General features: G+C 60.8%; 1 long non-coding RNA gene across 1 annotated transcript; it reads left to right on the top strand.

Moving 5' to 3' along the window:
* The first annotated feature begins 130 nt into the window (after positions 1–130).
* LOC132476830 (uncharacterized) lies at positions 131–4,702 on the top strand. The gene is made up of 3 exons (XR_009530170.1): positions 131–341; positions 2,100–2,292; positions 2,748–4,702. It is a non-coding gene; the product is annotated as an uncharacterized LOC132476830 (long non-coding RNA).
* Positions 4,703–7,790: the final 3,088 nt, after the last annotated feature.

Genomic DNA, 7,790 nt, shown 5'->3' with positions numbered 1-7,790 from the left:
GACCGGCCCCGGCCCCACCAGGCCAGGGGAAGGCTCCCGCCTCGAACAGGCCCTGCCCCCTATAGACCACGCCCAAGGCCCCGCCCGCCACTCGCCTCCCTCCCTCCCAGGAGTCCGCGGGAGGCTTCAAGACTTTCTTTTCAAAGCCTCCGCCACCCCCACCCTCCTGGAGCAGTGCGGTCAAGGCCACTTTACAGACGGGGAAACTGAGATCTGCCCGAGGTGCAGCCGGGCAGGCCGGCCTGTGGCCCCCACCACCGCCCGGAGCGCAGCAGGAACGCCCGTCGCATTTCTGGGATTTGAAAGGACTTTCCCATCCGCCCTCTCTTACCGGCGGGCATGTGAGTGTCCCAGATTCACGGAAGAGGCAGCGGAGGCTGGGGAGGGGGCATGGTCCCCGAGCTGGCCCTGCGGGTGGGGCGACTCCCTCCAGGAGTCTCCCCGCCTGCGGCCTGTGCGCATGGGCTGCCCCTTTGGCCTGAGACCCCTCGGGGGTCTTGGTGTCCTGATCTGTTTCCCAGTTTTCCACTTTGAGCATCTGTGACCCAAGTCATTAAGGAAAAGTACCTCTTGTGGGGACCTCAGTTATTGGGCTGCTCCCCTCCACATTCTCCGGGAAACCTGTCTGTGGGCATGAGGACAGACAGCCAGAAACACTGACACCAGACAAGTGAAGTGACCCCGCCCACCTGGCACCAGGCCCAGGGCTTGTCCAGACAGGGCCTGGCAGGAGGGAAGGTGTTTTCCTGAGATAGGCCTGGCAGGGGGACAGGGTGGCTTCTGTGCCCACTTGCAGGAGCAGAGACAGTCTTCCAGTCCAGAGCCAGTTCTTTCCTGCAGCTGGACCCTGTGGTGATGAGCTCCCCATCACAGGAGGCAAGCAGGTGCTAGACAGGGAGCCACTGTGACCTGGGACTGTTGCTGGCTGTGGATGCTGCCCTGACCTGCTGGGGTTTCCCAGCTAGAGGACAAAGGGCAATGTTCTGCCAGTTCAGTTGGACTGGTGGCTAGTCCCAGAACCAGGAGCCAAGTGGGTTTTCCTGACCCCCAGGGCAGCATTTAGGAGAACTGGAAAAGCCGGTGAGGTCGGGTAAGGCCAAGGTCAAGAAGTGGGGTGGGGTGGGGTGGGGTGGTCACAGGGCTGGACGAGAGGCAGACAGGGCTGGGGGCTCAGAATGAAGAGGAGGTGGCGGCCAGAGCTCTGATTCTGAGGAGTTTAAGCTGCACGCTTGCCCCCACTGGCCACCACGTGGCCGCCTCTGGGGACAGTGACTTGGGAGGCAGCATTTGTGGTGGTGTCCCCATCAGCACCTCACACACAGCACGTCCGCTGCCGGCCCTGCTCCTCTCCAGGGCCCCCCAATCCAGGACACCCCCAGCCTGCCCACTTCTCCCCACTGCGGCCACCAACATCTTGCCCCTGGCCACTGGCCAGTCTCCCTCAGCTCCCTCCTGCCCTCTGGCCACCGTAGTCCACCCCTCCCCAGCAGCCAAGGGATCTTTCTAGAAAGCCAGTTGGACAAGCCCTTCCTTGCTTGGCCTCTGCAGTGCTCTGAATGAAGTCCATCCGGGCCCCTTATCACATCTCCAGCTGCTCCCTGGCCTGCCCTGCCCTGCTGGCCTCAGAGCCTCCACCCCTCTTGCCTCCTGCACTCAGCCACTCCTGGTCCTCCCAGACCCCCAACCAGCCCCACCCACAGCCGACCCATGGCGTCCTGCCAGCTGCTGGGGCCACAAGCCTGGGCGAGCCCCTTGGCCCCTGTCCTCTCACTGCCCACATCCCGTCCTGCAGGAAGCTGACCACTGCTAGCACCTCCACAGCCACCAGCTGGTGTGAGCCTAGGCTTCTACAGGAATCTTCCAACCATGGCTCTGCCTCTGGCTTGCCACCTGCAGTCTATTCTCAACACAAAATCTTTGATGATCACGGGAGCCAGAACTTGCCCTGCCACTTCTCCAGCCCCTCCTCCTCACAAGGAAAGCACTGTCCTCAGCATGGGCCATTGTTACCTCTCCCACCTCCCCTCCTACGACTGCCCCAGGACCTCAGCACTTGCCATTTCCTATGCCTGGTCTGATGTTTCCAGCTTCCCTTGCAGGTCAGTGGGGCTGCTGTGGCCGAGTTCTGGCCAATGGAGGTGATGGATGCACCTCACACTCTAAACCTTCCCCGGTCTGCTGGATGGAGGCAAAGGACCTACTAGATGATGGGGCCACAGGTGGACGAGCTTGGACACTGCAGGGTCAGGCAGAAGGTCATCACTGACCAGGGACATCCAGATTGGCCTCTGGGTGAGTGAGAAATGCAGGCTGGGTCCAGTTGCTGGAACTTTGGGACCTGTTTGTTACAGCAGCTAGCATTCTTACCCTGACTGATACACATACACAGATAAACGCACAATTGCCCGTGACAGTGCTCCAAGGGACACACAATGCCATTAGATGGTGAAGAAGGGGCCCTTGTCTTGGTCCAGAGGCCGGAGATGGCTTCCCTGGGGAGGGGACATGAGAACTGAGACCTGAAGGGTAAGTGGGAATTGGCTTGTCACAGAGGAAAGGGAAGAGTGTCCCAGGCAGAGGCCCTGCAGCAGGAACGAAGTCACAGAGGAGTATCCGGGGAATGGAGGGACTGGGCAGGAGGCGCGGTGCAGCTGGAGAAAGGGTCGGGAAGGGCTTCTAGCATTTTCACACCCATTTTCTCACTTAATGCTTAAAGCCACTCTTTTTTTTTTTTTTTTTTTTTTGAGGTACGCGGGCCTCTCACTGTTGTGGCCTCTCCCGTTGTGGAGCACAGGCTCCGGACGCGCAGGCTCAGCGGCCATGGCTCACGGGCCCAGCCGCTCCGCGGCATGTGGGATCTTCCCGGACCGGAGCACGAACCTGTGTCCCCTGCATCGGCAGGCGGACTCTCAACCACTACGCCACCAGGGAAGCCCTAAAGCCACTCTTTAAAAGTGGGTTGACCCTACCCATCCTGCAGCTCAAGAAAATTAGGTTCTGAGGAGAGACCAGTGGATCCGCCAGGCAGAGCTGGGACCTAGGACCCGGCATAGTGGAGGGCCTGAGGAACCCAGGTCAGCCCAGGCCACTGCCCTGCCCGAGCGGCCACCCTCGTCTGGGTCAGAACTTCCAGGCCAGGTGGTCTCAATTCCCGCCCCCCTCCTGCTTTCCAGCACATGTTCAGACCCCTCGGTGGTGATGGGGGCCCCTCCCCGGGAGGAAGGCTGGCAAGGACATTGCTGGGGACCCAGGGACAATCCGGACCAGGGCAGCACTAATTTGCATCCAAAAAGCCAGCTCCTGGAGGATGCAACGCCTACTGGGCCCCAGGATGGTTCTTGGTGGTGGGAATGGGCACGACAACTTGGAGTGGTGGGGTGGGGTCTGTAGACCCTTTAACTGGTAGATTGAACCCCAAGTAACAGATTTGACCAAGGCTGATAGCCTGAGCTGGAACATAGTCGGAGGCGCCTGTCCAAACACAGCAGACCTGGCGGTGCCCTGAACTTTCAAGGCAGAGCACGGAAACCAGGAAAGGCAGTGGGGGGCGAGAGAAAGAAGGCGGGAGGCATCCACCCATGCGGCCCTTCCCCCAGGACTTCTCAGAGCCTTCATCCCCTGCTGTGCACCGTGACTCCCAAGGGAGCAGCCACACTACACAGGGGTTCCCAAACTGACTTGCCCACAGAACCTCTGCTACAGGGGTGTCTCAGGAAACGAGTGCCACACACAACAGAACCGGGAGCGCTGGCTTGTGCAAAAGGCATGCTTGGGCTCCAGCGGGCAGGTCCGGGTTGGCAGCCTTGCTCAGCAGCTTTGCCCTGTCACCCTCACTTCTCTGAGCCTTCACAGCAAGGTGGGGGCCCTCATCCCCAGTAGCACCGGCTGAGCTGTGGAAATGTGGCTCCCTGCCGCGGTCACAGTATTACCTAGCCAGGTAATTGTGATCGATGCTGCCTGTCTTTACATTGATTGGTCTGGACTAGTTAAGAATATCATTCACGTCACCATCGCACCCTGAGCACCTCACCTTTAATAAGTAAGTGAAAAAGGCAAGTAGCGCTATCTAGGTTTGGCTTTCCTCAAGCTCGATCCATGAAAAACAATTAAGTTTCATGGCCACTGTGGCTGTGAGAGACGGATGCTGGAGGGTGGTAAGCAGAGCCCCCCAGAGGGATGCCAGCCCCTTGCCGCCTGCAGCGGAACCACCTTGGGGGGTCACACTGGCTTCACGGCAGAGCACACAAGGGGCGTCCCCTCATTCCCCAGTTCCCAAGGCCATGACTGGGTCAGCCAATGGCTCACGCAGGCGGCTGTGGGTGCCCGCACCCCAGGCAGGAGGGAGCTGGAAGCTGCAACACCCCACTTTAAGGGGCCGCCCATTAATTAATTAGGCCCAATGAATAATGCATGCTGCCTTGTGCATATTTATACAGCGTGCTATGGATAGTATACATTCTAGTCCGAACACCTCACAAATAATTCACAACCCACTCCTTCCCCGGGCTCCAGGGGAACCTGGCCGGTGCTTCGGCTAGGGCTCGTGGGTTGCTTCCAACAGCCAAATTTTACATTTCATTATAAATGGCTTTGCTGGGCATGTCGGTAACTTTTACATTTCCATCCACTTTATTATTAATGGCTTTCCCGAACTGTAGCAGCCCAACGCTGCACACAATGCGTTATAAATATTTGATCCGGCATCTATAGTCTGCCATTTATCATTTATAACGGGTTACAAAAACATTATAAAACATTTACCGCACATTTATAGATCATTTTTGGCTGCCATGACGATGTGTTAAATATACATTATTAATCCTTCTCATGCCATTTATAGGAACCCCTTGTAATGGGGCCTGGCCCTCCTGTCCCATTACCAGCATGCGGGGGCTGGCAGGGGCGCCAAAGAGCAGAAGGAAGCCTGGCCCTGCCTCCAATAGCTGTGTGTCCTTGGCCAGATCACAGCGCCTCTCTGTTCATAAAGCAGGTCACAATGACAGACACCCTTCACTGAGCACTTCCTCCGTGCTCACGGTCCCAAGACTCAGGCGTTATTTTCACACCCCTTTTACAGATGTGGAAGCAGAGGCGAGTGGTTTCCCCAAGGCCATAGTCAGCGAGCGCTGGGCTGGCCTCAGAGCCCTGGGGTGCCTCCAAAATTGCCTGCCCCAGGTCTGGGGGTGAGCGGTCAGACAAGGCTGCCCCTGGCCTTGAAAGGAGGACTGGCAGACTCCAGGGGTGGAACACAGAGACTCAGGGTGAGGGCGCCGGGAGTGGGGGGACCCAGGGTGGGTGTCCTGGGGCGGGGGACCTGCACTCTGGCCTCTGACCCGTTAGCCCCCCACCTCCTGCCGCCATGTGCTTTGCCATCCCAAAGGCTCTCCTGGCTCACGCTCTGGCCTGTGGGCGCCTGGGGTGCTGTCTGTGATGTGGACCCAGGATGAAGGGGTCCAAGGGGTCTTTGGGACCCAGCGTCTCGGGAGGCCCCCAGGAGTCTGGCCCAGGTGTGCCAAGCAGGTGGCAGTCAGCAGCTGCTTCCTCCATCACAGGGGTCAGTGGGGCCCTGGGCTCTGCAGCCAGAAGTCCCGCTCCTCTCCCTGCATGTGGCCTGTGACCACTCACTGGACAAACTCCCGCTGAGCCCCACAGTCCCCTCCAGGCCACACTTCATACCCAGAGGCCACAGACAGGAGACCAGGGCTGTGGGCTCACCACCCACACATGACGAGAGCTCTGTACCCTGATGTAAGCTGACAAGCTGAGTCCTCACCTGGAAAACTCCTGCTCACCCTCCAACTCCTACTTCGTCCTCAAGCTCCTACTCGACCCTCCACCTTCTTGAAATAGCCCTTCCCAATTCCCCCAGGCACGAGCCTTGTGGAGTCTGACCTCTGGTCCCCCTGGGGGCCCAGCCTGGGCCTGGACTGGGGAGAGGGCTCCAGGGTGAGACCTGGACTCCAGTTCTGCCTGTCCTCCTCCCCCAGGGAGGGATGGGGCGGGCAGGCCCTGGGAGAGCCCTCAAGCCACAACCCTCCCTGCCAAGACACCCGAAGTAACCCCACCGCGGCCTGGGTCAGAGTTTTAAGTGGCTCTGAGGGAAGAAACAGGGGAGAGGGGAGGGTCCTGGTTCAGGACCCCCTGGGCAGTTCTACCCCATGTGACCTTGGACAACTAACTGGGTGGCCCTTACTGCCCTCATCTGTGAATTGGGGCCATAAGCCAGCCCTCCCAGGGTGAACGTGGGGGCCCTAGTGCTGGGAACCCTTGTGGGGAGACCTGGTGGCCCTGGGGCCCCAGCTGCCCACGCCTCTCTGGCCCTCTGCCCGGCTGCTGGCTGTCTGGCCTGTTTGAAGGTCAGGGTTCACCCCTTCCCAGGACTGAACATGAAGGAAACAGGCGAGCTCATCACCATGGCAACGCTGCTCCTTGTCCCACCCTTCTCCACCTGCAGAAGCTGGTTGACGGGGTCCCCTTTGATCCTCCCTGGGGGGGCCTCCCCTCCCCCAGAGCCAAGGGGACTGTGGGGTTCGGCGGGACGTCTTATTTTCTTGTCAGTGGGTGAGCACAGCCCCTCTTAACAAGAGGGAGGCTGAGGCCCAGAGAGGGGAGCTCAGCTGCCAGCGTCAGGTGCCAAGACAGGAGCCCAGGTGGGCTCTGCCCCGCCCCTCCACCTCTCCTCCTTCCTGATACTCGAGGAGCCCCTTCCCCAACCTGACCTTGGATGGGTCAACTTCCCAGGCCTCGCAGGCTGCGAGCCAGGCCAGAGCAGCCCCCGTGGAGAGCCCGGGGCTGGGGGCTGGGGTGGGACACATGGGCTGACCTCACGTCTTTGCCCCAGCCCCCCGGCCGGACCCCACCCCGGCTCCCTCCGGGGCTTTGGGCTCTTGGAGGAGACCGGACTTCGCTTCCTCCCTCACCTGCTCTGCACACCCCAGGCCAGGCAGACCCTGGCTGGATTGACAACTCCAACCACTCAGCCAGAGCCCCCACCTCCCAGTGTGGCATAGAGCGACAAACTGAGAACACACAGCACCTGCAGGGAGAAGGCACCTGACCCTGGGTGCCAGAAGCCTTCCTGGAGGAGGTGCCACAGGAGCTGAGAGCTGATGGAGTGGGAGCTGGCACAGGGGGGCAGTGAGGGGGCGAGCAAAGGCCCCGTGCAAAGGCCCTGTGGCAGGAGAGAACGCGGCAAGCTTGGGCTTCACAGTGGACGTGGCTGGGTGCTGAGCTGAGGCAGAAGAGTTGGGATCCAGAAGGTTCTACCTGGCTGTGCTCCTGTACCTTGGGCCTCCCCGCTCAGCAGCCAAGCCCCATGGTGCTCTGCGGGGCACAGGCTCCGGGTTCAGGCCCACACAGGGAGCTGGTACTCCAGCTCCCCATTCACACTGTGTAGACAGGAGCAGGTCAGGTGGCCTTGGGCCCGAGGGGGCTCACCCGGCCTGCACAAGCCCACACTCACCCCACACACGTGCACACCCACGCCCCTGCCCGCCATCCACTGGGCCCCCTGGGCCCCTTCTCCCCGAGGCCCTGGGCTGGGCGCACCTGTGTAAAATGGAGCTGGCTGGCTGGTGTCCATGGCAACGGGGACCATCCAAGGAGTGCTGCCCTGCACACCCGCCCTGCCCGCACCCTCCACGCACCACCGCCCATTCCCACGGGCCGTCCCCAAGGGTCCCGCTGCCCCCGCCCCCACCTGCCAGGCAACGCTGCAGCGCCCAGGCTGGCAAGCGCAGGTTCCGTGGGTACCGCCCGTGCACCAGCCACCCGCCTGAAGCCCTGCCAGG

Source organism: Mesoplodon densirostris, chromosome 16, assembly GCF_025265405.1.
Source record: "Mesoplodon densirostris isolate mMesDen1 chromosome 16, mMesDen1 primary haplotype, whole genome shotgun sequence".
Taxonomy (NCBI): Eukaryota; Metazoa; Chordata; class Mammalia; order Artiodactyla; family Ziphiidae; genus Mesoplodon; species Mesoplodon densirostris.
The sequence above is the reverse complement of the archived record's forward strand: the minus strand, read 5'-3'. Positions and strand labels throughout refer to the sequence as shown.